The 7,587-nt window shown below is 41.4% G+C and overlaps 1 pseudogene; it reads right to left on the minus strand.

Moving 5' to 3' along the window:
• Positions 1-203: 203 nt before the first annotated feature.
• Positions 204-7,075, minus strand: LOC101628378 (annotated as a pseudogene).
• Between the last annotated feature and the right edge of the window lie 512 nt (positions 7,076-7,587).

Below are 7,587 nucleotides of genomic sequence, written 5' to 3' on the forward strand. Positions count from 1 at the left end.
TTTATGTATGATTTCAACATGTATATTTCCTAAAATTAAATGTTATATGAAAGTGTATATGTAAGTATTCTGTCCAAAATGGGTAAATCATTAATATCCACTGGGGCCACTTTTGATGTATAAAACACTGCAAATTGAGAGTAAAACTCATAGAACAGTAACAGGTCACATTTGTAATGCTCTGTAATTCTTTTAAAGGAGAGCTACTTCTTTTTAAATATTGCATTCACTCCTTTCGCCACATAACCTATACATACATCAACAAATATTGTAATGATCTCCCTGGCAAATTGTTCCAAGGTTTTTGACATCCATGAAGTTTCATCATTTCTATTCTTATCCATTTTATCCTTTAACTGATTTATCTCTGCACTCATCTCTGCAGATTTCTTGAGCTGTCCTTCATTAGAAAGCTCTTCTTGCATCTAAAAAAAAAGTGAAATGAAAGAAAAAACTTTCAAATGCCCATTTTCATAAAGAAACATGCTGTACTTTTTTTTTTAAGATTTATTTATTTATTCATACAGAACTGGGGTACAGGCCAGAGATGCGGAGGGTGAGAGGATTCACCAGAGACAGAGCGGGAAGCAGAACAGGCAGATTGAGGAGGTACACAGCTGAGGGGAGCAGCGGGCGAGTCAGGAGAGGTCTGCCACGCCATGTGGTCACCTCCGGGGCAGGCGGGGATCGAACTCATGCGGAAGTGGCTTTAGTTTCTCAGTGCAGTGCTTTAACCGGCTGCGCCACCATGCTGTACTTTTAAGAAATTTGTTGAACTAGCTTTGCTTTACTCCTAAAATTATGCTTTCCTCTCAAACATGAAAGGAGAATTTCAAAAGGAGAATCTCTTGACTTTTACCAGAATGTTGAGAGTAAGCATAGTTTACATCCTTAGTAATATTCATACAAAATGAGGGTTTGCCAGGATGCTAAGCTCACTTTTGGACCAATGTAGTATGCTGCAGCCAAAATATGCCAGTAAGAGGTAGTTTGGTCAGGTTGTTCTCTCAGTCCCCAGGAAAGTATAGTTACTCAAATACTGAAATAATAGGAAATGAAAAGCCTTTCTAGAAATTAGTTATATCATGATGGACAATGAGAGAATGCTCCTGTGTCATGGGATGTCCAGTCATCCTTACTGGAAACAAGGCAGCAAGTTTAGAAGCTGACACTTCCTTGCGTTTTTTAAGTCTGAATATGCTCAGAGTTTGATGTCAGAGTACATCTACCTCAGGGTCATTGGCTGGTATAGGGTTCCTGATAATTGGCCATGACTTGATATACCAAAAAAATTGTAGGTCATATCAAATACCTGTGGTAGAAATATTGTTTTATTCAAGGTTCATGAGATCATTTCAAAATGCCCCAAATAGCAACTGAAACCCTATTTCTATTCTCCAAGGGCTTAGAGAGGTTATCCAGAACTATCAGAATACATAAGGGATTAGCTTTTCATAAATTAGAAGTGGTAAATGGCGTTTCCTTCCATGATTTTGTGATAACCTCACCCACCTCCTCCTGATGGGAAGTGATGATCTGCATACTGAGGCCACCCCAGACCTACTTTTAGCTTATGCTCCAGCATCATCTTCTGCTCCTTCAGAAGGTTCGCTCTTTCCAGCTTCAGCTTCTCTTCCAGTTGGGCTACATTCTCCTGGAAACTCCTCTTTTGAGCCGCCTTCTGCTGTTGCTCCTCTTCCAGCTTCAGTTTAAGCAGCTCCTGTTCCTTCTCTGCAGCCTCCTTCCTGGCCCTCACCTCTGCCCCAGGAACATGTAAGATGACTTAAAGTAGGAGTCACCTCTGCACCCTGAGCTCAGAGAACAAAGAAAACTGGACAGGAAGTGGGGGATCTCTGAACACACTGCCCCTCCCTGTCCACACCAACAGGGCACATTTCAGGAAGTGACAGGAAGGCCTGTATGGCCCAGATGCCACCATAACTCCCCTCCTGTGTCAGGGTTGGCACAGTCTGCTCCAGACAGAGCAACAAAGCTCCTGTCCAGTCTGTCACAGGCAGCAGGGCCACCTGTGCACCCCATTGTGACCATGCTTGGCCCGTACCTGCAATGGCCTTCTCCCATCACTGAGGGCTCTGTCAGCCTGCAAGATGGCTTTCTCGATGATGGATTGTGACTTCAGGAAGCTGTGGAGGACCTCCTTCCCCTAAGAAACCAAGAAGGAGCAGCCAGGTTATATTTATTTCCACTGGAGAGATTAAGGCAGCAAAAACAGGTATGTCCAGGTACTTTTGCCTCATACTTCAATGCTATATTGGCTCCGTGAAAGGCCAAGTTCCTTGAAATGACCAGATACAGCATCTACATCTCTCTCCTCTTTCCTCCCATCTTCCTCCCAGTGTTACTCCTTTCTACCTCCTCCAGGTGCCTGCCATTCAGAGCTATGCTCACTTCTACAAACTTATAATTCCTGGTACATATATTTGTGGTCCCCACGTGAAAGGTTGCCTCTACTCACAAAGAAAAAGCTCAACAATACACCCATGGCAATAACAGCTCAATACACTACATGCATTCTTATTATCATTACTTTCTTGTTGGGTTTGTTATCATCACCTGGGGGCTCCATTTCACAGATTCATAAATGTTATCATTTGCATACAACTGCTGTGTATTTTCTCTCCTCTCTTGTTTGAATCAGCCTTCAGTCCAAATACTTTGACTTTAACTAGTGAAGATTTGACATATTGACATTACACTGTTGGATAAAGAAGAAAACCGTTTCATTCTGTCTTTCGTAGATTTCAGAAACTCATACAAACTTTCTGAATGACTATTTCCTACTCTCCTCAAGAGTAAGTAGCTAATAATGGACTAAAGCCACTAAGACCCCCAAGCTCTCTTACTACCCCCACTGATGCTGTGCTCTCAGGTTGTCAGGACCCCCTTGGCTCTGTTCTCTTAGGTGCGGGTGCTCCCCTCACCTTCACGCCTTTTCTTGGCACTTGCCAATAGTCCTGTTCAATCTTTTCCCTTGTTTCTGTGTAGCACTTGTGCCCTCCAGGAAAATTGTATGATCCTGCTGAGATATTTTCCATTAGGTTCTTTGCAAGTTGATCCAGTTGAGCCCGGCAGTATTTCTCAGATGATTCTGCATTCTGCCGCAAAAACACCTCCTTCTTATTCTGTATGATTTCCTGCAAAGAAAACACAGAGGAACAGAGGAGGTGAAATGCTAAGGAATCTGCTGGAAGGATTGGTCTTCTGCGTCCTTGTGAGGAAAGCATTCTTTTGGAGGAAGACATGGAATAAACCAGCAGTGCAGAATGTGATTTACTCATAGCCCTGAAAACTCCCTACAAGACGGTGGGAAAGTTTCTTAACTTCTGGGCCTCAGGTTCTTCATCTGGGATTGCACTGGGGTTCATCACCAAACACCATGGTCCGTGCAGCTGTAGTATTCAGTGATTTCTATCCTCAATGATATGAAAAGGCAATAAACGATGGTATGGAGTAATGTAACTTGAAAGTGGCTGGCCTGGTATGAGGGTCTGACAAGAGAAATTTGTTTCCTAGGATGGGACCATGTTCACAGAACAGCCAACCAGCTCAGGAATAACTCAAAAGTGCTCTGATCAGGCTTGGAATCCACTGAAAGATTTACTTCAGAGAAAGATGTCCAAACTGATCTTGCATGTGAGATTTCTAATAAATTACCTGAGGTTTGGTATGCAGACCTTTGAAATGCTATCCCTCTTGAAGATGTAGATTTATACTAATCTACATTATTCTTAAGTGAGAAATGGATGCGCTGTGGGCCCACAGAAGCATTTCTAAGCCTCATTCTTCAAGGGTAAATATTACCACAAGTTTCTTCTGGAACTCCTGACTCTCATCCTTGAAGGAGTGCTCCATAAAGATTTTGATGACTTCCCTCTCACAGGCTGCATGCAGGTCTAACAGCTCCTGGAGTGTGTCCTTGGGGAACTGCACTCTCTGGGCCATCTGCTGGCTATAGTGGTCGGCTGCCTTCTGCATGGCAGCTGAGTTCTCAGTCTGGGCCAGGGTTGTCACTGCGTTCTCCAAACAGGGAACCGATCCACTGTTGATGGTGTCCACATAGGTCACCACCAAAGAGTTCAGACCTGGAAGGAAGTCCATGATAAAACATTAACCTGCCACTCAATAAGAGCTAAGATCCTGATACCACATTTTTAAGTCAGTCTTGGACACATGCACACTTCCACCTTCCACTACCACTACCTTAATTTTCCAATTGACTATATTTATAATTCTTTAGGTCACTGTTCTCAACAATTTAAATATATGACTTTGTCTCACCTACTAAGAGATATTTGAAAAATATAGTTTCCCATTAAAGAGTTAAAATCAAGTAGATGACATAGGTAGACTGATGAGACAGGGTTAATCAGTTTATATTCATTCTTAATTTGAATCTTCATATGAATTTTATGAATTTATGGATTAATAATGACATTTTAACTGCTGTAAACCCCCAGTTTTTCTTTTGTAATCTACTTGAAAAAAACTATTATTGTATAGGACTCCCTTTAAGAAAATAGCATATTCTTCTTTTTACCCATTTAGTGATTTTACTATGAATCTAGGAATTTTTTGATAAATAGAAGCCATGGGTGTTGGTGACAATTTTTCCAGTTTTGGAGTGTGATTTATCAACCCCCACAAAGCGATATTACTTCAAATACACACTTTTCTTCAAGGAGCATAAGCACCTGTATGCCCATGTTTCCATGTGGAGTCAAACAAAAATGCAGAACAGCATCTTATGTAGTAGACTGTCCTAGATGAGGCCCCACACATGTTGGGAGAAGACTCACATTTCCCAGTGGCTATGATTCCTTCTCTGAGAGTCTTGGGCCTTGCATTGGAGAAAATATAAGAACAGAATTGCTTGTTTGTTCCTGGAACATAGGATCCAGCTGGTTTTCAGACACTTTGTCAATATTGACTAGGAATTCTTTGTCTTGTGTTGGCCGATCAAAGACAAAACACTTCCGTTTTGGAAAGAAATGCCTGATGCATTCTCTGGGTGGGTTGGACTTTTGGACACTGGGTTTCTGGTCTGAGGAATAGGAAAAATGGAAATTACAGTGAGAGAACAGTCCTGGGGCAAGGAGCCAAAGGCTTCTATGGCAGGAGTTTGATATCAGTGTCAACTTCTATAACCTAGATACTCAATACTTCTTTGCACACCAAATTTATATCAGTGTTATAATTCTAGAGAGAGACATGACAAGACATATAATTCAGGTGAAGTAAATGTATGGCAGGTATCCCCTGACCTGAGCATGTAAAGTGGTTGTCTATTAGATATTGACTGAAAGCCAGCTAAAGGAATGTAAAGTCAAGTGTAAGTTTTTGGTCCAGTTGATCCCATCTATAAACTGACCCATAGCCAAAAGGAACCACAAACAAGGGATCCTGGAGTATGTTAGAAATATTAGAAATGACCCTCTTATTACTTACAGAAAACTACTTTGATATTAAAAATAAATGGTATTGGCATCTCTGCTAGTGTAGGGGTTAAAGACAGCACTGTCAAGCTATTGCCAGTGACTGCAGCATGAGTTTGATCCCTAGCCGACCAGGGAGATAACTCACATGGTGCAGCAGACTTCTCCTGACCCGCCCGCTGCTCCCCTCAGCAGTGTATTTCAGTACATCTGCCTGTTTTGCTCTCCACTTTGTCTCTGGTGAATCCTCTTACCCCCTGCACCTATGGTCTTTATCCCAAATTGTGTGTACATAAATAAATCTTTAAAAATTAAAATAAAAAAATAAATTTTATGATGTTAACTATTTTTTAGCCACAGCCTTGAAGAATGAAGGCAAGAATTGAGGTAACTAAAATGACAAGAATTCTTGACTTACAGGATGATATTTCATTTGATATTGTTGTTCTTCTGACTAGATTACTTCAATAAGCATTTTAAGAAAGACATGATAAAAGACATGACATAAAAGTGAATCAGAACTAATTCACCTCTCTCAAAGTTTCATCAAATATATACTCTCATAAATATAGCTCATTAAAATAAATTTTACTTTTGCAGTTACAGAATGGGCAAAAATGTGGCCATTAATAGATGGCTATGTAACTCAATCTGGTAATTTTCAGTAATACTGAAAAGGTCTATATTGAAAAGCACACATACTCCTTCAGGTTTTTTTAGAATAAAAGTCAATTTGTTTGTGAAACATTCATTGGAAATTATATATGTCTTTTGGAAAAAAAACCATCTAATTATATGAATTTTTTTTATTAAGCAGGCTTTTCATTGTAATTTCAAGTCTAGCAAGCTTCTATCTTTCCCCCTCAACACACCAAAGCAGATGCCAAAATAAGGACCATAAATATCCGATGTATATTAATTCTTAGCACCATTGTAATCTGGAAAGTTTCAATATGCACAAAGAATAAGTTGGTTTTGAATAATTTCACTCTATGCTTTACATTGCTTAAGTGAACTTAAACTTCACTAGAATTTTTCAAGTTATTTTCCAACAAACATTTTCAAATGCTTTGATCCAGTCTCAGATATGAATACAATCCACAGCGTGGCTGGTGCTTAGTAACTCACCCTCTAGAAGAACATCCCTGCCCAGGCCACCCTCTTATACCTGGAATCAGCTTCAGGGCATTCTCCAGGTACTCATCTGCTGAGACAGTCTGATCATCTATTTTCAACTGCAGGGTGAAATCCCGAAGGGCCCAGATAAAGTCTTGGAAGAAGCTCACAAACTCTGAGGAATCATCTATGACCTGATGAGTTTTGTGAGCTCTGTCACATAACTAGGACTTGCTTAAGGAACAGAAACTTCCTCCCGCAATCTCCTAATGAAAAACTAAATGTTACTGATGCTCTTTTACCCATTGTCCCCTCTGCCCACCAAGGGCAACCAAACTAACAGACTCCATGTCTATTCCCATCTACTCAGTGACACAAGGGCCCTCGCTCCCGGAAGGATACTGCAGCTGGTCCAGGGCCTGCTGGTTGATGGTGCCCATGCTGTTGTAGACAAAGCTGCTGCTCAGGAGCATGGCCAGCGCGAAGATCCACGAGTCATTCTTAGAGTCGCCCTGGAAGGCACACAGAACTGGGGTATTGCAGCTTCCTCTGTAGAAATTCATGCAGACTCTTATGCTATCAGTCTTTCACTGTTATTTCAGCTAGCCCACTCACCATGCAAAAGTATAAGTTTGAAGACAGACATACATGGATATATCAGTTTTTACAATTACAGTGACACTTCTTGTGAACCTTTTTTTAAGATTTTTTTTTTTTTTTAAAGATTTATCCACTTGTGCACACAGAACTGGGGTACAGGCCAGAGGCTCAGGAGCGGTGAGAGGCTTCACCAGAGACAGAGCGGGGAACAGAACAGGCAGATGAACGAACTACACTGCTGAGGGGAGCAACGGGCGGGTCAGGAGAGGTCTGCCACACCATGTGGTCACCTCCGGGGCAGGCGGGAATCGAACTCATGCGGAAGCAGCCCTAGATTCTCAGTGCTGTGCTCTAACCCGGTGCGCCACCAGGGAGGGCCCAAGATTTATTTATTTTATGCATACAAGAACTGGGGTAG

Source organism: Condylura cristata, unplaced genomic scaffold, assembly GCF_000260355.1.
Source record: "Condylura cristata isolate star-nosed mole 26May11 unplaced genomic scaffold, ConCri1.0 scaffold00008, whole genome shotgun sequence".
In the NCBI taxonomy this organism is placed as follows: domain Eukaryota; kingdom Metazoa; phylum Chordata; class Mammalia; order Eulipotyphla; family Talpidae; genus Condylura; species Condylura cristata.